General features: G+C 59.9%; 1 long non-coding RNA gene across 1 annotated transcript; it reads right to left on the reverse strand.

Annotated features, from left to right (window-relative positions):
• Positions 1-464: 464 nt before the first annotated feature.
• LOC109276803 (uncharacterized) lies at positions 465-21761 on the reverse strand. Its single transcript, XR_002084845.2, has 3 exons — positions 21516-21761; positions 8541-8761; positions 465-1340 (listed from the first exon to the last, which is right to left on the reverse strand). It is a non-coding gene; the product is annotated as an uncharacterized LOC109276803 (long non-coding RNA).
• Positions 21762-22009: the final 248 nt, after the last annotated feature.

Raw genomic sequence — 22009 nt, forward strand, 5'->3', positions numbered from 1 at the left:
CCCTCCCCCAAGGCCTGATGCCCACCATACTTCTGTCTCTGAGAATTTGAGTATCCTGGGGGCTCATTTGTCTTTTTGTGATTGGCTCACTCCTGAGCATCGCGTCTTCAAGATTTATTTACTTTATGGCAGGTGTCCGGATTTCCGTCCGTTTTAAGGCTGAGTAATATTCCACTGTGCGGATGGACCACATTTTGTTTACCCCTTCATCCACCGGCGGACTCGGTTGCTCCCACCTTTGGCGATTGTGAGTCCTGTTGCTATAAACACGGGCGTGCACATCCCTCTTCAAGACTGTGCTCAGTTTGGGGTGCCTGGGTGACTCAGTCAGTTAAGCGGCCGACTTCAGCTCAGGTCATGATCTCACGGTCCGTGAGTTCGAGCCCCACGTCGGGCTCTGTGCCGACAGCTCAGAGCCTGGAGCCTGTTTCCAATTCTGTGTCTGCCTCCCTCTGCCCCTCCCCACGCTCTCTCTCTCTCTCTTTCAAAAACAAGTAAACATTAAAGACTGTACCCAGTTTGGGGGTGTCTGGGTGGTTCAGTTGGCTGAGCGTCCAACTTCTGCTTGGGTCATGAATTCGTAGTTTGTGAGTTCGAGCCCCGCATGGGGCTTGCTGTCAGTGCAGAGCCCACATCAGATCTTCTGTCCCCCCCTCTCTCTGTCCTTCCCCAGCTCATGCTCTCTCAAAAATAAATAAAATGTTTAAAAAAAATTTTTTTAAAGGACTGTGCTCATTCTGGGGGACTTTGCGTTTCCCGTAACTACTCTTCCCACAGACAAGTCCAATCAGAGTCTCCCTGAGTTCTTACTGAGCAGAGTGACCGTGGAGGAGGCCTTCCCCGCCCTGGCTGATGCTGAGACTGTCCTACCTAATCTTCTCAGCCCGGGATTTCTAGGACCATCTCCATTTTTATAGGTGGGGAAACTGAGGCCTAGAGAGAATGATGAACTCGTCCAAGGTCATGCGTTCAGCCTCCTGAGGAAGGTGGAAGCCGGGCAGTCTGACGCCTGAGCCCACGTTCCAAAAGCACTTTGCCCGATGATTTTTGTGTCCCCGTGTAGAACAGGAGGCGGACATCATTGTCATTCTGGGGAAAAACCCAAGTCTCGGGCAACTTAAGTGGCTCTGAAGGTCACATCGCTGTCATCTCTGACGCCCATTCTGTGACTTAGAAACCGAGGCACGATTATTGGCAGACCTTCCCCCTCCCTTTGCTTCCTTGTCCGACAGTGTCCCAGGACCTTTCTTTTCCTGAACGCAGCCTGGCCGGCCATCCCTCCACTCGACAGAGGCACCGTGATAGCCTAGCTCCTCAAGAGGCACAGTGTCTGCTGAGCCCTGAATGAATGAGACAAGAAAAAGGTTAGGCGGCCAGAGGAAGCTAAAAGCCCCTAAAAGTTTAAAGAGATCCTGCCAAATGGGTGATTGGCTCCCACTGAGGTTAGTTTTAATCAATTATTCAGCAATAGTTTAATATTTTAGGAGTATATGCAATCACAGAGAAAGGAAAACATTTTGCGATTTTCTTCCCCTCCACCTTCCAAAATACAAAACGTGAAACAAGTGTGGGTAGAGCGGCACAAAGTCACCTTAAATACCCCTTCTATGGAAACAATAGGGTTTCTTCATTTTTAATTTGCTAACTCCCTTTGCGTTTCCCGCAATACTTAGCCTCTTGGGAGCCTGAGTGGGTGCTGAGTTCTGATTGCCTGACATTCAAGCACCAGTTTGGCTCAAAGAACAATGTCCGATGTGGGGCTCAAACTCATAGAACTGTGAGGTCATGCGTGACCCGAGCCAAAATCAAGAGTCGGTGTTAAACTACTGAGCCACCCAGGCGCCCCGATCTTTCACTTTCCAGGCTCCCAAGGTCTGGACCCATCCCACTCCCTCCCCCTGCTCACCAAGCCCTGCCTTTCCAGTCAGGAAGTGGGAAGCAACAGAGAGAGGAGGAGAATCAAAGCACATTACCACCTATATGACCAGCCCTGCAAAAACATAGGTGACTGGGCTCCCATTTTTATTCTGTGATCAATTTGCTTTGGAATCTGATATAATGTTCCTTTTTTCACCCACCCACCCATCCATCCATTCACCCACCCAATTTTCTATCCATCCATCCACCCATCCATCTGTCCACCACCCACCCATTCATCCATTCATCCACCCATCCACCCACCCATCCATCCATCCACCCACCCATCCACCATCCATCCGTCAACCATCCATCCATCCATCTATCCATCCATCTATCCATCCATTCATCATCCATCCATCCACCCACCCATCCACTAACCATCCATCAACCATCCATCCATCCATCATCTGTCCATCCACCCACCCAATTATCTACCCACCCATCCATTCATCCACCCATCCACCCAATTATCCATCCACCCACCCAATTATCTATCCATCCATCCATCCATCCATCCACCCACCCAGTTATACACCCACCCACCTACACATCCATCCATCCATCCATCCATCCACCCATCCATCTATTCATCCACTCATCTACCCACCCATCCATTCACCCAACCATTCATCCACCCATCCATCCATTATCCATCCATCCATTCATCATCCGTCCATCCACCCACCCAATTATCTATCCATCTATCATCCATCCATCATCCATCCATCCATTCATCATCCACCCATCCATCCATGCAACAACATGTGTCAAACTTTAAGTCAGGTGCTTAAGGAACTCACTCTCTGAAGTGAGACAGACCTGGAACCCTACATGCCATGCAGGGTGCTGGGTGCTAAACCAAAATGTCCTCAAGTTATGGAGGGCACAAGAGAGAGCGTGCCCTTTCCTCCAGACAGTGGGCCTCAAGGGAAGGGTCCCTATGCTCCGTCCAGGGAAATCAGATGGCCTGTGGAGGTGCTCCACACAGAGATGTGGGCCCCTGGCTCACCTGCGCCGGTCTCAGCACACTGTGCCTTCCCATATCCAGAGTCCTGCCCTGTCAAATAAGGACGCTCCACCCATTCTCTTGGGGTCTGCATCATGTGGCTCACTTTGGAACGGTCTAGGTGCTGGGCGGACCCCAGCATCTCTCGCCTGCCCCGTCTTTGGAGGAAGCTCATACGAGGGGGCAGGTGGTCAAGGTTGGGATCATTCCTGTAGCTTATTCAGATTCATTTGCTGTATCTAGATCATGCCGTGTCCTAATTAGTGCAGACCTTCAAGGTTGTACTGCATTTGCAAAGTTTTCTGAAATGGGCCAGTGCTTTAAAATCCAACCATTTCTGCCTCCCCACCCAGAATGTTCTCTCGCTCCCCACGACTTCCCCCAGACACCCCGGTGTCTAGTCCTGGGGGGAGTCCTGCACAGCAGGAACACGAGAACCTACTTTTGCCTTTTCTGAACTCCGAGGCTTTTCTGAACTCACTAACCAAGGGACACATTATAACTGACTTGCCTCCATAAAATTCATAGGTGACTAACATGCCCACAAATTCCCAGGCAGCTCCTGGAGGCAGCTCTGTGTCACCCGTGTGTGGGATGTTTTCATCGGACGTCACCGAGTGAGATCCGAGGCGGGAGCTGTGGCCGCAGGAACGTACCGGCAGAGCCGGGGCTGAGCCTCTCCTATATTCTTTGGGTTCGATAACAGGGATTGTTTCAAGTCTTCAGTCGGGGGATCTGTATATCCTAAAGACAGTATGTAAAATATTTATTAAGAAGAATATCTATTTTTAACCAGGGATGATTTCAGTTCTATTATTCATGCAGCCTCGGAGGGCAGACTTCTTGCTTATCAGTTTGCAGGGGCTGCGTGAGACAGAGCAGAGGCGAACCTGAAGTCAGACGTGGGGACTGGGGGAGGCAGCAGGGGGCTCGGGCAGCTGATGTCACCTGCCTGATTTCAGTCAAACCTCTGCGTCTGTCTGCGTGAGTTGGCGACAGCTTTGGCCTCGTTTTAAACACAAAGACGCCTGTGCCCCCGGCCAATCCTTTTGCGGCTCCCTCCTACAGGGAGATGACCCTGAGCCGTGTAGGAAGCAGCAAACGCGGCCCCCTTGGGCTTGCGGAGCCCGGAGTAAACATCCAGGCCAGAGACAGGTGCCCTCCTCCCCGCAGCCCCATGCTGACAAGGTCTTGACAAACAAGCTTCAACCAGTCGGGACCCAAACAAGAACACGCTCGGCCACCCGCTGGGCTGGCGAAGGCGTCGGGGCAGTGCCCCACTGAGGGACAACGTTCCCATGCCCTCTGCTCCCCAAGTCCCTGGGTACAAAGCTGCTGAACATCTGGTCGCCTTGGGGGAGGAAGGAGGCCATCACACACACCGAGAAGCGATGACAAACAGGAGTGTGGGTGTCAGAAGACCAAGCTCGAGTCCCAAGTCCGGCAGGACCAGCTCTGGGACCTGGGCCCAATCCCTTAACCATTCTCAGCCTCAGTGTCCACATCCATAAATGGGGGGCGAAATACCACGGCCCTCCAGGGAAGGTGCCATTCACAGCAGGTGCTCCCGCCGGGTGCTGGCCCCACACCAGCACAGAGCAGCAGGTCCCCTACAGTAACCAAGAGGGGGCACACGGTCCCTGGGGGCAGGGTGTTCTCACTGGGACATCCAGCCCCTCCGTCCGGTAGATAGGGAAGCAATGAGGGAGGCGTGGGGGTGGGGGGTGGGGGTGGGGGGAGGCTGGTGCCATTTGTGCCAGGCCCTGTGCTAGACACGTGATGTCCCCCAGCCTCCACGGACGGTCCGCCCACGTGCGTTACTGCTGCCATTTGCAGACGAGGAGTCCGTTCCCAGAACCCCTTCCGTTCCTCTTCACACACATCACGGACGCATCAGGGAGCAGGTCCCTAACAGGGGGGCATCGCCCAGCAGCCTCCGACGCCTCTGGGACGGCAGCCATGGCCTGTTCCTCTCCAGGGTGCGGACCCGGGGCTCCCCTTCTTATTCAAGGGGTGGGGGCCGGGAAACGGCCCACACAGAGCACCCTTGAGAAGCATGCACCATGCCAGGCCCCGGTGCCAGCCTGACCTTGTCGGGTAGAATCAGGGCGGAGGACGAGATTGAGAGAGAAGGAGGCTCGATGCCTGGGGTTCAAAGAACATCAGGGATGGACACTCAGGGCAGAGGAAGGGGGGGCAGGACAACCAGGCCAGTGCCAGAGGCTCCGTGCAAAACCCAATTACAACGCATGCTGTCAAGGGAGCGTCAGGGCCGCGGGGAAGGTCGCCGGGTCGGAGCCGCTCCGGGCCCGCATCCCACTCTGGTGCGCTAACCCTGTGACACCGGCTCTTCCGTGGAGAGCAGGTGGGTGAAGAAGGGAATGAGGGTGCCGCCTTTCCGCTTCCCTGCAGGGGTGAGGCGGCAGAGACACTTGCCTGTTCCGGGGACCTACTTGGCTGCCCCTGCCCCCACCCTCTGCGCCCTGCCCCCGCGTCCTGCTCGCCCTCGGGAAGCCACAGATGTAGGGATGTCACCCAGCTCAGCCTGGCCTGGCTCTCACACGGGAGACCAGCCTCCAGCCCCCCCTCCCCCACCCCCCATCCCCAGCATCCTGGTGCGGCCCTCAGGCCCCTACGTGATGTCATCCCCTGCCTCCTGTGTCCCGGTGGCTTCCCCTTTCCTCCGAAGCCACCTTCTGCCCCCTTTTAGCTTTGTGGGGAGAGACTTCCAGCCCCACCTCGCCCCTGCCCTCCCCATGTGCCAGCTCAGAAGCTCCCTAAACACACAAGGGGCGCCACTGTGTCTTTGGGCCACACGGCCACATTTGGTAAATATCTGTAGAGTCTGAATTGTTTCTCACGGGCATGGATATTCTGGGGTTTAAAAAAAAGTGTTACTAAGTATAAAAGGCAAAAAAGGGAAAACAGCGCTGTCACAAATTTTAAAGGAAAGAAGACAGAGGCCCAGGTTGGTGGGCGGTGAAAACCCTCAACTGTCAGAGATGAAAATTGAGAAGTTAAGCAGCCCGGGGTCCTCCGAGGCTTCCCAGGCTCAAGCCTGCCAGGTCTAATTAGTCCAGTTTGATTCCAGGCCCCCGAGCAAACGCCCCCGAATGAAGCCAGCACCCCCACCCTGCAGGGCTCCCTCCAGTGGGGCTTGGCCACCAGCCAGTGTTCGGTCCCACCTTGGTTTTTTTTTTCAGTTTATTTATTTATTATTTTCGAGAGAGGGAGAGACAGCACACGAGTGAAGGAGGGCCAGAGAGAGAGAGGGAGAGAGAGAGAATGCCAAGAGAATCCCGCCGTGGGGCTTGAACCCACACCCACGAGATCACGACCTGAGCCGAAATCGAGAGTCAGACGCTTAACCAACTGAGCCACCCAGGCGCCCCTCACCCTTGACCTGAGATAAGGTCAACCCCCCAACAACTGCCCGGGTGAACCTGGTCTCTGGCATCCAGTCTGTGTTGGGTGGGGGATGGGGAAACCCCACAGGCAGCCAGGCCTCGCTCACCCCAGGCCGCCTGCCTGGGACAATCCAGGCCAGGACCTGGCTGAGCATCACAAGGGTGACACTGGGGCCCAGCTCCCGGGAGTGGAGGCCATCACGGTCTTGACTCTACACGCAAAAGACCAAGGTTCAGGGGGCAGGTGGGACCCGCCCAAGGGCACAGACATTGCACCACGTGGGGCCCGGGCTTGCACCAAGGTTGACCTGGCTCCAAAGCCCGGGCCCATGGCCACCAGGGTTCACTGCCTCCCCACCCCGGCTCTGGGTTCTAATCTGTGCGTCCCCACCTGCACTCTCCACATGTGGCCGGGGGAGGGCAGTGGAGGTGTCCCCCTCTGGCCTGTGTCACCATGGTGAGTTCCTGTGCTCCGTTCAGGGAGGACAGCCTGCCCCACACCCGCCCGTGCCGCCCTGGCCGGCTGCACATAGCCTGTGCCCACCCCCCACTCTGCTGGCAGCTCAGAGAATAAGAGGTAACTGACCCAGAAACGGCAAGTGAGAGACGTTCGTCCCTCCTCCCCCTGCGCTCCCCCGTAGGGGCTTGCTTGCAGCCTGCGGGGGTGCTCCAGGGCGGACACACCCTGGGCGACTTCCTAGTGGCCACGTTATTACCCTTATTTATGTCCCTCTGTGGAGAGGCTTGAGGCTTCCCAGCAGCAAAACACTTTAAAAACAATAAAGAGGAGTCGGGGATCCCAACCACAGGAATCCTAGATGCCGCAGACGGGAGAGCCCAGCCCGCGACTGGGGCTCAGCTCTGTGGACAAACAGCGGTGCCCGGGGCAGTGCGGGCAGAGTGGGCGAGCCCCCCACGGAGGCGAGGGGCGGAAGTGGGCAGGTGGGGCGAGGGCTGAGCAGACGGCGGGGTTGGCCGGATGGACGGCGAATTGAGAATCTATTATGTCCAGATACCGTGCCAAGTGCTTTTTTCACCTCCTCTCCTGCCATCTCCCCGCACCCCTGTGGGTGCTGTCGTCACTAAGTTTCAGACGTGCTCACCGGCCTTCGGATTAATTTGAGCAGGGACGCCCAGCTGGTATCGGGACCCCGGCTCGGGGGATTAGCGACGGGGCCTCTAGAGGTGGGAACGTTCCTTTAATGTTCCAACACGCATGCCCGAGTGCACGTTCACACGCACACACATCTCTTCCTGACGGGGAGCGTGGGGCAAGCTGCGGGCAGAGTACAGGCTAACAGCACCTGTCCCCCCCCAGGTGGGGTCTGTGTGACGTTCCTCGGACACTCCCGGCTGCCAGACAACAAAGGAAAGGGGTCTAAGTGCTCGCCATGGTGATGTGGGAAACTGAGGCAAATGAAAAACTAAATTCCCTTACTGCCGGCAGCCCATTGATGAGTCCTTGAAACGAGCAGAGTGACCGCCCTCTAGGAGCTCGGCTGCCTCGATGGTGACACTCTGCTGGGGGCAAAAGGGAATCTTGGCTTAACATTATCCCAACCTCGGGGATCCTGTAAATCAACTTCCTTTATCTCGACGGCCCCAAGATGTATGCTGGCAATCCCACTCCAAGATTATGCACCACCCGCCCCCACCCCCATACACATCTGAAGGGTCTCATGACGGAGGTTTTGCTAAATGGTAATAAATTGAGTTTTCCTTGCAACAGCTAGCCCCTCAAGGTCCTGGAAACCTTGCTTCTAACATTCCTTGGAGACTTACGCTGCCCCTGCCTCCCTCCCAACCTGAGGGGATATAACCCGTCACCCATCACAACCCCAGTGCAGCTCTTTCTGCCCACGGGTCCTGTCTCCACACTTTAATAAAATCACCTTTTGCACCAAAGATGTCTTCAAGAATTCTTTCCTGGCCATTGGCTCTGGACCATCCCACCATCACCCCAAAACCCCACCATTCCTACACACACACAACCGTACAAGCACATCACCCCTTCTCCGATGGCCCTCGTCTGCCTTTGCAACCCAGCCCCCTACCCCTCCCGGCTGCCTGGCCCACATCCCAGCTCAGTGTGGGCTGGCGACGGCTGGCACAGCTTCTTCCGCCAGGCAAGGTTGCCCTGTGCCCAGGGAAGGCCAACAGGGGTCAAGTCAAGCAGCAAAGGGAGTTATTGAAAGGGTGCTGGTTACCTCAAAGAAGAAACAGAAGCCAGAGAGCCAGAGGGCAGGACCCAGGAAGGCAGGCTGGCCCTCCGTGGGGGGGAGGCATCGCCGGGCGGTGCTCCAGGCAGTGCTCCAGTAGGCTGCAAACAGCCGTGAGGTACCAGGGGCTGGGACAATGGGTTTCCTTTCTTGTTCCCTTGCCAGACGTCATGCCCCAGGTCGGCAGGAGCCGGTCAGGGACCCTGTTGCTGGGCCATGGGGAAGAGAGAGAGAGAGAATGAGCTGGAGGGTCTGCAGTGCCCCGGCCCAAAGACACTCTTCATTCCAACCCGATTCATTGACCGCAGGAGGCCCCCAACCGCAGGGGACAGAGTGCGAGGCTACACGGAGGGGGGAATACTTGGAACCACGTGGCCAATACGCTAATAATACAGATGTCTGCATCTGGGTTCCCTGGGAAGTGAGGGCGCCTTCCGGTTACTACAGGGAAATTGCAGGGCCTTCGGGCAGGTGTCCCGGCCCCTGGAGGCGGGCCTTGCTCTAGGGCAGGATGAGCCCCTCCGGATCTGGGGTCTCTGATCTGACCCAGCCCCGTCTTGTCCACTCCATGCTCTCATTTCTGCCATGTTCAGGAGCACCCCAGAGTCTGCACCAGCTATCCTGCCCTTTACATGGCACTCTCTCTGATTTGGGAGGGGGCTGCTGCCCCAGGGACTCGGGCTCGGCCGGTGCCGAGAGGACGGCAGAGCCCACATCTCCACCAAGGCAGTTCCGCTCCCCCCCTCCCAGGGGGATGAGCGGGCGCTGGGGACAGAGGGCACTGCCACAGAAGGCCCTCTGCTGGACCTCCTCATCTGAGCCAAGGGAACAACGCAGGCCTCCCCTGCCAGGGACAGGGACTCCCGAGGTCCAGCCGAAGCTGAGGTGGCCGCTGAGCACAGGGGGCACCTATCTCCTACCTCTGGCGACCCAGAGCTGCAGCCCTGTGCTCCCTACGGCTACCTTACTGCTTTGTGGAATCTGCTGCTAGTCTCTACTTGGGAGACTTCGTCTGGCCCTTGGCAACTGTGTTCCCAGTACCGGGGACATGGCCACACTCAGTCCCGGCTGTCAGTGAGTGGCCACTGTCGTTCTGGCCCAGAGCCCCCTTCCTGTGACGTGAGCAATGATGCTTGTTTGGTGTGCCCTTCACAGAGGGCCTTCCGGTGGCCAGGGAACGGGTGCACAGGGACTGGAGCGGGGGTGGGGGGCTGCGGTCCCAGGGCGGACTCGGGAGCTCTTCTGGGTAGCCTCACTCTCTGCAATTGTAAACTAACAAAAACAGACGGGATCACATAATCCAGCAATCCCACTTCTGGGTATATACGCCCCCCCCCCAAAAAAAAAAAGTGAGAGCAGGGTCTCGAAGAGCTTTGTACACACCCACGTTCACAATAGCAGGACCCACAATCGCCAAAAGATGGGAACAACCCAGGCGTCCATCGCCAGGTGACTGGATAAACAAAATGGCGTCTCTCCGTGCGATGGAACATTCCTCAGTCTTGAAAAGGGACAGAATCCTGACACCTGCTACCGTACGGATGCATCTTGAGGACATGACGCTCAGTGAAGTCAGCCAGGCACAGAAGGATCAGTCGTGCAGGATGACATTCACCCGAGGCCCCTGGAGGAGTCACATGCACAGAGACAGACCGGAGACAGGGGGGCCCCAGGGGCCGGAGGAGGGGGAGGGAGAGGTGGCGTGAACCGAGACAGAATTTCGGTTTGGCAGGAAGAAGTGGTCTAGAAGTGGACGGTACTGATCACCAAACTGCATACTGAAAACGGCTATGGTGAATTTTATGTATGATTTACCACAAATTAAGAAAGTAATTAAATTTACAGTAAAGAGGGGGTAGTGTGCAAGGGTCCAGCCTGCGGTGACTTTCCTTCCTTCTCCCTGGCGTGGCCCTAAAGAGCCCCAGCTCTGGGTCCGCCCCTGGTACTATTTTTCTTTTTTAATGTTTATTTATTTTTGACAGAGAGAGAGAGAGAGAGAGAGAGACAGAGCACGAGCAGGGGAGGGGCAGAGAGAGGGAGACACAGAATCCGAAGCAGGCTCCAGGCTCTGAGCTGTCAGCACAGAGCCCAACACGGGGCTCGAACCCACGAGCTGTGAGATCATGACCTGAGCCGAGGTCGGACGCTCAACCGACTGAGCCCCCCGGGCGCCCCTCTCCTCCCCTGGTACCTGAACACCTTGAGGGAGGGAAAGACAGCCACGTAATCATAATCGGCACTCACCGAGTTCTTCCACAGGCCAGCAGCCTTCTAAGAGCTTTACGGGACTTATCCAGTGTAACCCTGGATGCAGCCCAGAGGGGTGAGGTCACCTGTCTGAGGTCACACGGTCTGAGAGAGGAGCGGGTTCCAGCCCAGCATGACGCTGGCGTTACCCTCTCACCGCCAGGCTCCCCGATCTTTGCACTGTCCAGTCGTGTTCAGCAGGTGCCTCACGCTCGTGCTCAGGGAGCACCTGCGCAGTGCTCTCCCGCCTGTTGTCTGGCTTTCTGCCAGCTCGGGCGGTCTCCATCTCGGCCATGTTTTCTGAAACGCACCTCTGGCCTGGCAGGAAAGAACTGCCTGTCCTTTTTCTGTCCCAGGTGGCGACACACAGGAACACTTTTCTGTCCAGACAGACCCCCTTGCCCCAACGCGCCCTGCTCCCCTGAATGGCCCCAGCTGCCCAGCCGTGTGAGTCCTGGGGTGTCATGGCCCCCACCTGCTTCCCCAGGAATGGAGGAAGGTGCCCCAGGGGCAGGAGACCCTGGGCCCGGCTGGCTGGCTCTGCCCCTCTCCCTTGGGAGCCTGCGAACCCAGATCTTGAGACCCCTGCTCTGGCCTCTGCGGTGCCCACAGCTCCTGGGGGGGGGGGAGGGGACAGCCCCTCCAGGGATATTTGGGGTTAGTCACCCTGCAGGCTGGGCTCTGGGGGGCCCTCCGCCCTGCCCAGGGCACCGAGGACTCGCTGTGTGTCCACCACGAGTGGACAAGGACATGTGTGCTGACGTTCTGTCCTGGACACGCAGCCGTGACCCGTGTGGGCGGGGAGGGGAGGGCACCACGCACGGAGGAAGGGCCCCTGACACTGGCGTCACCCCTGGCGAGCTGTAAATGCTAAGGCAGCAAATCAATTTCACAAAGCAATTTGTCCTCTCTCTCCAGCCGGCCCCAGGAGGCTTAACTTAATCACTCTGGAACAATGTCAGAAGATAGCCGGGGACGCACAAATCCCGGCCGTCCGCAATCACCGGGCCGCGGGGACGCGCGGGGGGCACAGCCCGCCCCAGGCGGCGCTAGGAAGTCACCAAGCCCAAGCGTCTCCTCCGCCCCTTCCGTGTGGCCCCCTCCCGCGCCAGATCCGCCGCTCCGCCAGCCAGCCCCTCCCCCTCCCCCGGAAGGAGGAGCAAAAGGCCCCCCCTCCCCCAACCCCCACTGGAGAAGAAGTCTCTGGGAGGGGTCTGTGAACTTCGGCCCTGGAGGGAGTTCGGAGGGAGAAATTAGACGGGGGTGGAGGGCGGCACCAGCAATTCCCAGCGGGGGTCTCGTGGACAGCTGCCCCGCGGCCACGTGGGGGTGACGGTGGCACCTGCTGGGAACCATGGCTGGGACTGAGCTCAGAGACGGCCAGTAACTTGCAGGAGGCCACACCGCCAGGGTGCAGAGCCTGGTGGCAGCGCTGACCTTGACCGGGAGGGGTACCGGGCATGGGGTCTCCCGTGCAGGCGTCCCCCACAGCACCCGGGCCCTCCTCCAGGGCCTGGGCTCGCAGGAGCCGCCGTCTCCACGCGAGCTCGGGAGGAACATTTTCTATGAATGGCCCGTTGTCGTCGGCTCCCTCGGGAATCCAGAGCGGACGCCCCGGCGGGGGGCAGGCAGCCAATCCGAGAGGGCCTCCCGCTCCCGCCGCCGCCGAAGGCCCCCTCCCTCCCCCGAGGCGCGGGGTTCCCCCTCCCCCTGACCCGCTCAGCCCCCCACCCTTTGCAGCCTCCGCCATCCTTTTCAAAGAGAACACTGCAGATTTAAACCACAATTAAATTTTTCATGAAACCGCATAACAGTAGGGCCTGGTGCAATGCAATATTGATGAGATCACAGTGTCCGGCCGGCGGGAGTTTGCCCCGGAAAGCTCTTTAGGATGTTATGCAATATGGAACCGAATTAATTATTCGCAACAAAGGGATCCGTGTCTCTGTAGTGCTGCTGGGGCCCAGTGAGTGTAAAACGGGCGCTTTTCATTATTGCCAGCTATAAATGGCATTCACGGGAAGGAAGCGGTGACTTCACAGACCCAAATACTAGTGTGAGCCGAGATAACACGACAGAGTAGGGAGAGGGAGCGTGTGTGAGAGACCGCGGAGGGGAGGGGGTGGGGAGAGGGAGGGAGGGAGGGAGGGAGGGAGGGAGGGAGGAGACCGCTGGGGAGCACTTGGACCTAGGAGCAAGATACTGCGGCAAAATGCAGCAAATTTCTCCGAAGCAGGGCTCTGCTCGGAGGCATCCCCTCACTTAAAGGGGCAGGAGCAGAGTTGGGCACCTCCAGCGGGGGAGGGGGGGATCCGAGAAGATGCTCCCCAGCTGGGGATGACGGCTGCCCCTGAGGGGGGTCTGTCTGGCCGGGATTCAGGGTGTGAGGCAGCCTGAGTCTGGCCATCAGACGGTGAGCTTCCTGGCGGCCAGGTCTCTGTCCTGCTGCCTTACTCTCCCAGCCGCTCCTGGCTCTGGCCCAGATGTGGGTCCTCTTCTGCAGGGCACCCCACAGCCTGCCCAGGGCCTGAAGGGCATGTCGCTGGACCAGGCAGCCCAGCTCCTCCACGCATGAGAGAGCTGGGCCTGCAAGAGGCCACCCGGAAGCCACCCCTGAGTGCCCGGGGTCACCCGATGTGGGAGCACACTAGTGGGGGGGAGAGAAATGGCCGGGACCCACAGGAGCTGAGCCCCGGGGCAGTGTGAGAACACAGAGCTGCCCTCCTCCATGCCCCCGCCCCCTCCATGCCAGTCCCACCTCTGGGCCCACCACCGGCCCATGCTTCACCTCTCGACGTACTTTCTCGAGAGGCAGGAAAATCCCTCTTTCATAGATGAAATAACAGAGACCCCAGAGGTTGACTTGTGTAAGGTTTTAAGACTCCAGAGGGTGCAGGGGGGGTCTCGCACAGCCTGCACCTGGCCGGCCTCTGCGGAGCACGTCCGCGGCATCTGGGCTCCTTCCCGTGTGCCACAAACAGGCAGGTCTCCTCCACATTCGTCCAGTGGGAGGTGCCTCCAAGAGAGCTGGCCGCGGCTGGGAAATGCCACAAAACACGACTGCTGGGAATGTCCCCAGACCCACCTAAGGAATAAAGAGACAGAGGAAGGGGGGCTAGAGGCCTGTGGAGGGATTCAGGGCTGGTGGGTTCGTGACAAATCACCCAGAGCAGCCACAGAGGCCAGGAGCTAAATATGATCGGTCTCGTAATTCACACAGAACGGACACTGGTTCCACACAAAGCATAATTTGGGGGTGTTCTCCACCTCCACCGCCATCACCCCAGTCAGGACAATCACCTGACTGATCTCCCTGCCTCCACCGGTGCCAGAGCCAGATCTATTCTTCACTGAATGGCCGGCAGAATCTTTCTAAAATAGTCACGTGCTCCAAACCCTGACGTGGCTCCCCACAACCGCGGTGTCATCTAAACCTTTAGTGTGACTTACCAAGAAGGCCCTGTGGACGTCCACATCTGCCTCTCTGTTCATCCCCCTCTCTGCTAGAGCTGCCTCAGGGCCTTTGCACACACGCTGCCTTTCCTCGCTGAGAATACCTCTTTGCCTAGGCAATTCCCACCTTGCTGGAAGTCAGTCAGCCAGAGTGGCCAGCTCCTCGGGCCTCTCAGAGCTCGGCCTTAGCCGTGCTTGTGTGGGGACCCGGGCTGAGGGACGGCCAGCCGATCGGGCTGGTCCTGACTGAGCCTGGCACGATGGAAGGCCTGGCTCTGAGCAGCTTCCTGTTTTCCTGCTTCAGCCCCGTCCCCCAGAGCACTGTGCTGAGCAGGAAATGGAACAGGAAATGAAAATCTTCCCAGAAAGAGGGCTTTGACCCTAAGACATCATCCCACTAGGACGGCTTCATTTCTTTATTCCTTTGTTTTCTTCCCAGACACCTGCACAGTTTAAGATTACTCCTCCCTCCCACACGAGTGCGGGCGCGCGCGCGCACACACACACACACACACACACACACACACACACACACAACGGGCATGTGAGGAACACTCATTTGAGACCCCTCTCCCAGGAGCCCCCCTGTGTCCCCATGACATCCCCAGGAGGGTAGGGGGGACCACACACCCCACAGGATCTGACAGCTGTAGGCACTGACTCAGCATTGCACAAGAAAGAGGGGGGATGTGTAGCCCCAAACGAGAGAGAGCCCCCTGCTCCCCGCATATCACCTGGGCTCCCCTCCTGGCTCAGGGACCCTTCCTGGACTGGCTCCGTCCTGCCGGTCCTGCCCCTGCCGGGAGCTCAGCAACGTCACCAGGATAACAACGACCGCCACCATTGATCTGTGCTGGCAGTGTGCCAGGCCTCTGCGGGGCGCCTCCCCCCCCCCCAAACGCCTCCATCTGATGACATCCTTACGTCTCACTGTCTCACTCCCGGTGCTGGGTAAATGGTGGTAAACGATGACGCTGAGGCAGGGGCATGAGGGGACGCAGAGCTCAGGGTCGGGGACGGGCCCAGAGAGCCGAAATCCTGCCCTGCTAAGCCACAGGTCATGTAATGTTCTCGCTTCAGACGCAGCCAGACAGCAGCCTAGAGCGATCTCGATATAGCTCCCGGTAGCGGATGCCAATGTTTTAAGAAAAGTGCCTGAAATTGAAACTTAAAGCCCAGAAAATCGCAGCCATCAACTTAAAAGAAAGGTAGCTGGAAAGCTCTCGGGTCTCCCCCGTCTGGGCGAGTTCCTTGTGACACATAGTAGGTACTGGAAAGATGTCCCCTGAATGAGTGAATGAATGAGTGAGTGAATGAATGAATGAGTGAGTGAATGGAAACTCAGAAGGGCCAGGCCTTGCATCACTGGAATTAGCTGTGCCGCTTCGGCCAAGGCACTAAAATGGGTAAAACAGTGCCCGGGCTCAGTGGGTTAAGCCTCTAACTCTTGATTTCAGCTCAGGTCATGATCTCACGGTTCTGAGTTCGAGCCCCACGTCGGGCTCCATGCTGACAGCGGGGAGCCCCCTGGGGATTCTCCCTCTCCCTCCCTCTCTCTGACCCTCCCCTGCTCGCTTCCTCTGTCTCTCAAAAGAAACAAACTGTAAAATAAAATAAGATAAAAATAAAGTAAAATAAAATGACACAAAAGATCAAATAGGTAAAAAAAAGGAAGGATCAAGAATCCCGCCTACTGTGCGCTGTGAGACTCCCTCCAGGATCACGTGCAGGAAGGTGCGTGCAGATGCCTTGTCCCACGCGGACGCCGTACGGGCTCATTCGTGGCGAGTCCTCGGGGCACCGCCAGCCCCAAGGGGCCCTCGGCATCAGCCCTGTGGCGGGAGCCCCAGACCCCTGGCAGCCTGCGGCCTCTGCCTAGCCCCCCACCACCCCCGCCCCCCACCCCCGGCCTGGGCCGTGGCAGCCGGTCCCCAGAGCGGGAAGCGCCTGCCCTGTGGGAAGGAGCCCACGCTCTCCCCGCCCAGCGTGAGTGATGGCTTCCAGGCACAGGCTTTGCAAGAACTGTAATCCCTTGCTGGTACACACCATTTGTATTCCGCAACACCTTTACGCCTCCCCTCATTTTATGTTTCCTGTGCCCTCTCCTGACGGTGGGCAGATGGTGAGCTTGATGGGCAAGGACACGTCGGGCTGGCGGCCCGGCCAGATGCTGCCGGCTTGGGGGAGCGAACCGAGTTCACGCACACGGGTGTGGGCGGGGTGGGGGCTCCGGGCCCGGCCCAGACCCGGCCTTCACACTTACTGGCTTCCAGAGGGCACAGAAGGGGAGGCAGGGGGCACGATGATGCTGGACATTGCCACATGCGTTGCTGAGAGCCCAGCACCCGGAGTTCAGAAATCCTACAGAATGGTCCCTTGAACATTGGAGCGGGGGGTGCTCCCCATCCTCCCCTGTTTCCCACCCCCTCCCTGGGCCATCTCCCCGCCATCCCGCCAGCCCGCCAGCCATCCCGAGGGTGCCAGGCCCCTCCCGGACACACTGAAGAGCCCACTAAGGGCTGGGTTCTGGGACAAGTGCCTGGACCTCATCACCTCAATCTCCTCCTGGCTGGCGGAGATGTGTCCCAGTGTGCATGGGCGGTGTCTCCCTCCCTCAGGACCTTCCTGTCCCCAGGGCCACCAACCCTCCCGACCCCTGCCCGTCCCACAAGGGAAGGGTGGGGAGTCAGCTCCCCACCTCGACCCAGGAGCTCTGCTCCTCGACCCAGGTCACCACCAAGTCCTGACGACTTAATCTCTGGAAATGTTCTTGAATCGATCTTTCTCTCCCCACTCCTGCCTCTCCTGCCATGATCGCCGTCCCCTCCCTGTCACTTCCAGCAGCAGCCTCTGAGCCCCCACAATCTGCCCCCCACGGAGGTGTCCCCAGGTAGGATCTCTCACACTTAGGACTGTAGTCACACCTCATTGTCCCAGCCCGAGCTTGCGAGCCCTCTGCCATGTGCCAGCCACACCTCCTCCGGCCTCTGCTCCGCACTTTACTGTCAAAGACGAAGGGTGTCCCCTCCCTCCACGGGGTGCCCCCTTCACCCCAGCACCGGTTATGCTAGCCCCGTCCTTCCTCACTCACTCCTCAAGACCTCTCTCTGGTGGCACATCCTTAGGAGACCCTCGTGACTGCTGAACCCCGACCCACCCGTCTGCCATGGCTCTTGGGGGGGGGGGGGTCCTCTCGTCCCCACGGCATTCACCTGCCACACTGGGGGTGCATTTATACCTGTGTTGCCTGAGAGACGAATGCTCTCTGGGACACAGAACAGCGTATCGGTCCCCTGTAGCCCGGCACCCGGCCTGCACCTCAGTAGATGCTCTGGAAATATTTGCTGAACTGAGAGCAAACTTTATGAATATTTACGCTGTACTCCATGCCCACGATTCTGCCTGGCACCAGAAACTCCTGCTCGGAGAAAAGTGAGGGGAACCTTTCCGAAGAGGGCTCACGTTTCTGCCTTTTATAAAACTACCCTGGTAGTTTTATAAACTACCCTGGTAGGTGGCCCCTACCAGTTGGCCACCACTGCCCCTCCCTGTGCTGGGCCCCAGGGGAGGGCAGGGCAGGGCAGGGAGGGAGACCACCCAGGGCTTTGTCCCCAGCCAGACTGGGCGGCTCGGAGGAGGGAAGGGCTCAGAGGGAACGCCAGCTGGAGGAGGGAGTCTGGAGGCCAGCAGGGACCCTGCTGTCCCACGCTGACGACCACTGTCCATGTTCAGGGAGTCCCTGCCATGGCCACTAAGAGTTTGGTTGTATTGGCCCAACAGACGTGAATCTGGAACCCCTGTGGTGAAGCAGGGGCTGCGTCTCTTCCCAGGGCGGCAGGTGAGAAGCCCGGAGCCCAGGTTCTATGGACCCGGCCTGATCTCCCTCCACCACTGGGTGTGGACAACATGGGCCTCTGTCCCTCCTCACACCTCTCACTGCCACCGGGTCCCATCCATCAGAGGGCTCTTTCCCTTGCTGGTCAGGGCTCCCCCGGGGCTTGGGGGTGGGGGGGCGGGGAGAGAGGGGGCAGTGTGGAGGTCAGGGCTTGCCCCTCACCAATGCCTTCACCGGACATGCGCGGCCCTGGGCTTCTCTGGGCCTCCCTCGGCTTCCTCATCTGTCAAGTGAGGACAGTAGCCTGGCCATGCCTTACAGGCAACTGAATGAATGTGGACAGAGGGCTTTGCAAAGGGACAGTTTTTTTTTTTTTAATTTTTTAAATGTTTATTTATTCTGAGGGAGAGAACGCACGCCAGCAGGGGAGGGGTAGAAAGAGGGACAGAGAGAGAGAACTCCGGGCAGGCTCTGAGCTGTCAGCACAGGGCCCGACGCGGGGCTCGATCCCACGAACTGTGAGACCATGGCTTGAGCCGAAATCTAGAGCCGGACTCTTGACCAAACCGAGCCCCCCAGGCGCCCCCGCACAGGGACAGCTTCTTGTTTGTGAGGTAGGGTTATTACGGCAGGTGGGGAAGAGGGGAGAAGGAACCGCATGGGTAGAGCCTGTCCCCCAGCAGAGCTGGGCCGCAGGGACCTGCCCCTGTCACACCAGAGTGGGTAGGCGGAGTCTGTCTGGAAAGCTAGTCCACTGACGCCCCACGGGGCTTGCTGCTGACCGAGCTGGCCCACACTCCCTCCTCGGAGCCCAGAGCCATCTCACGGGGCAAGGTGGGGGATCTCGTGGCCTGGCTCTGTTCTGAGGGTCTGACTACCAAAGGTCCCACTGGCCCTCACCTGGGGGCAGCCAGAAGCCCATCTCCTCTGCTCCAGGGACAACCCGTGGGTGCCACCTCCCGTGAGGTGCGGAACCACAGACAGAAAAGTGCACAAGCCGCACGTGCCCAATGAGCTGTCACCAGGTGAGCACCGATCGAGAAACAGATCCCAGCCAGCACCACAGGGGCTGCTGAAAACACAGACACAGAAGCAAAAAGCAACTTGGGAGCATTGCCGGAGGTGTCCCCCCCATGTTTAAAATGCCAGCCCCTATGCAAAGTGTCCTCCCATCCTGGCTGAGACACCAGCTCACCCTGCAACCGCCCCCCCCCCCCCACCACATGTCCTCCAGAGAACACGGACCTGTGCCCCCGAGCTGGGGTCCCGAAGCAAGGACTCCTGCCTCCTTCTCTTCCCGGATGGGGGTCCCAGCTGAGCCCACCCCACCCCTCTGCTCCCCAGCCTGCCCACTTCTGGGGTAGCCATTTCAAGAGGCAAGGTGGACCTGAATTCCGGACAGGCCGTGTGTCCCTGTCCTGGTGTTTTCAGCATCTTCGGGGGACCCTCTCGGTGTCCACCCAGTGGTCCTGGGCTGAGGTCCTAGACCAGCTCACGGCCTTGCGCCAGGGAGAGGACAGGCCCAGGAGACCACGCCATCGGCCATTGTTTCCCACCAGGGGTGCTCGGAGCTGCTGGCACCCACTCATTGCTTTGTTTTCAGGGATTTGCAAGCAGATTGTTAAATGGGGCCATCATTAAGATTTAAGTTACACAAACTTCTTATTAAATACACTATATTGCAAATGAAGGTAGTGCCTACTCAGAACTCATCAGTTTCTAATGATTTTTCTTACATTTTACTATTGTCTACGTCTTTGGGGTTACCTACATCTGTTACACCCTTATGGTGGGAATGTCGTGTGATCGGGGTAGTGCCTCTCTTCCCGGCCCTGCCGCCAGGGTTTCCACTTCCCGGATGCCCTCTGCGGTTCTGGGATGTGGAACCCTCGCCAGGCGGGGGCGGGGGCGGGGGGGGGGGGGGAGGGGGGGACCGCGGGTCCACAGAGGAAGGTGCCCCTGCCTCCGCGGACCTTCCCACCAGCTAGTTACGCATTTTGAGGCTCCTTCTGTGAGGGTTTTGGGCAGGTGGCCCCAGGGATCTTGGATGCCTCTGAGCACTGGGGAGGGAGAGGAAGCCGCAGACGCGATCAGGTTTGAATCCTCCCCTGCCCAAGGTCTTGAGTCGGGCTAAGTGGATCGAAAGAAGGCAGAGAGATCGAAAGAAGGCCCTCCGCCCACCTGTCTGAGCAGGGCCGGCCTGTCTGCGCAGGGGTCCCTCATAGCGCTTCCGGGTGGACAGAGCGCTGCAGAGGTCGCCGGCCAAAGGGTCCCGGCCGGAGACCGCCGTCCCCTCGCCGCGGGGCTCCACACCTCCCTCGCGCTGCCCCTGGACACTGCCCCAGAGCCCCTCCTCCCCCTCTGAGGCCCCCTACTCCAGTCTCGGAGAGCTGGCGGGGGTGGCCAGGTGCCCGGGGTCTCCTCTCCGGCTGGTGATGGCCCAGGCCCCCCACCTTGCGCTCGCGTAAGCCCGGCCACCCCGGCGGCTCAGGACGCGAGGCCGGACGTGGGTTCCGGCTCGGTCCACGCGGACTGCCCCGGGCCCCGCCAGGCCCTTCTCCCGCGCCCACTCGCTCGCTGCGAGGCGCCCTCCCTCCCGGCCCGGGACAGCCTCGCCCCCGGGGACCCCGCGCGGGGAGTTCCTCCCGAGCCGCCTTCCAGCCTGGGGAGATCCTCAGGCCCGCGGGGGCGCCGGGGGCTAGCCCCCTCCCGCGACCTGGGCGCCGGGGCCAGAAGCCCGCACACCCCCCGGGGCCGCGGGGCTCGGAGCGCAGGACCGCCGCGTGCGGCCCGCGGGGTCCCTCTGGCGCCGGGAAGCGGAGGCCGAAGGACGCGCGGGCTCCGGGAGGGTTCAGGGCTGAGGCTCTGAAAGAACGCAGGCGGTGGGGCGCCCGGGGCACGGGTGGGACGCCGCGGCCGAAAGGCACGGAGAAGACCGTGGTTCCTCAAAAAGGTCTCGAGAAAGCCGGCTGCTCCTCGTACCCGCGGGGCGGCGGCCCAGCGCCCGCACCCTGCAGCTGCCGGTGGGTCCCCGGGGGGGGGGGGTGACCTGCTGGGGACCGCCAGTGCAGCGCCCCGACTGGGGGCGGGGATGTGCGGAGCGTCAGCCGGGCCGCCTCCACCGCGGGTGTAGCCCGGGCGCGTGCCGTCACCTGGGGCCCGCCCTCGGGGTCCTGGCGCCTCAGTTTCCTCCTCCGCACAGTGGGGGCTCGGACCCCGGCGGCCTCCAGAGAGCGTTTGTCTCCGAGCGCCTCGGGCGCGCCAGGGGCTCGGGCTTGTCCGGGGCCCCGCACCCGGCGTCCGAACCCGGACGGGAAAACAGGTGCAGGTGGGGGGAGGGGCGAGGGAGGCGGCCCCGAGTAAAGTGCCGTCTCGTGGGGCTCCACTCCGGCGACCTCCCCGCCGAGGCCCCCGGGACCCCTCCCTACCTGCCATCGGCCGAGAAACGGATCGAGCTGGGGCTCACGGAGTCCCGAACGCCCAACACGCGCACGGACACACACGGACGCGCACACGGACACACACGGCCGTGCACGCGCGCCTCCGCGACGGGCGGGCGCCCCGGGAGCGCGGAAGGGTCCGCCCGCCCGGCCCCCCTCGGAAGCGCCGCGGGCCCGGCGCCTCCCCCGGGGCTGCAGGGAGCGTCCAGCCCCGGCGGCGCCTTCTGCCCGGAATCGGGCCGGCTCCGCTGGCAGGAAAGCCCCGATCCGCTAGGGCTCCATCCGGGGCGGGGGGGGGGGGGGGGGGGTGGGTGGGGAGGGGGGCTGTGCCGCCGTCCCCCAGGACAGCGTTGCCGGGTCCCCCAAACCCCGGACCTGTGGGAGGGCGCGGGAGCGCGGGTCCCCAGACCCAGGGTGTAGAGCGGCTTTCCAACCCCACACGGGCATCCCGGAAAGCCCCTCTCTGGACTTAGGCGCTCCGC

The sequence above is a fragment of the Panthera pardus genome, unplaced genomic scaffold, assembly GCF_024362965.1.
Source record: "Panthera pardus isolate Hobbes unplaced genomic scaffold, ASM2436296v1 HiC_scaffold_3, whole genome shotgun sequence".
NCBI lineage: Eukaryota > Metazoa > Chordata > Mammalia > Carnivora > Felidae > Panthera > Panthera pardus.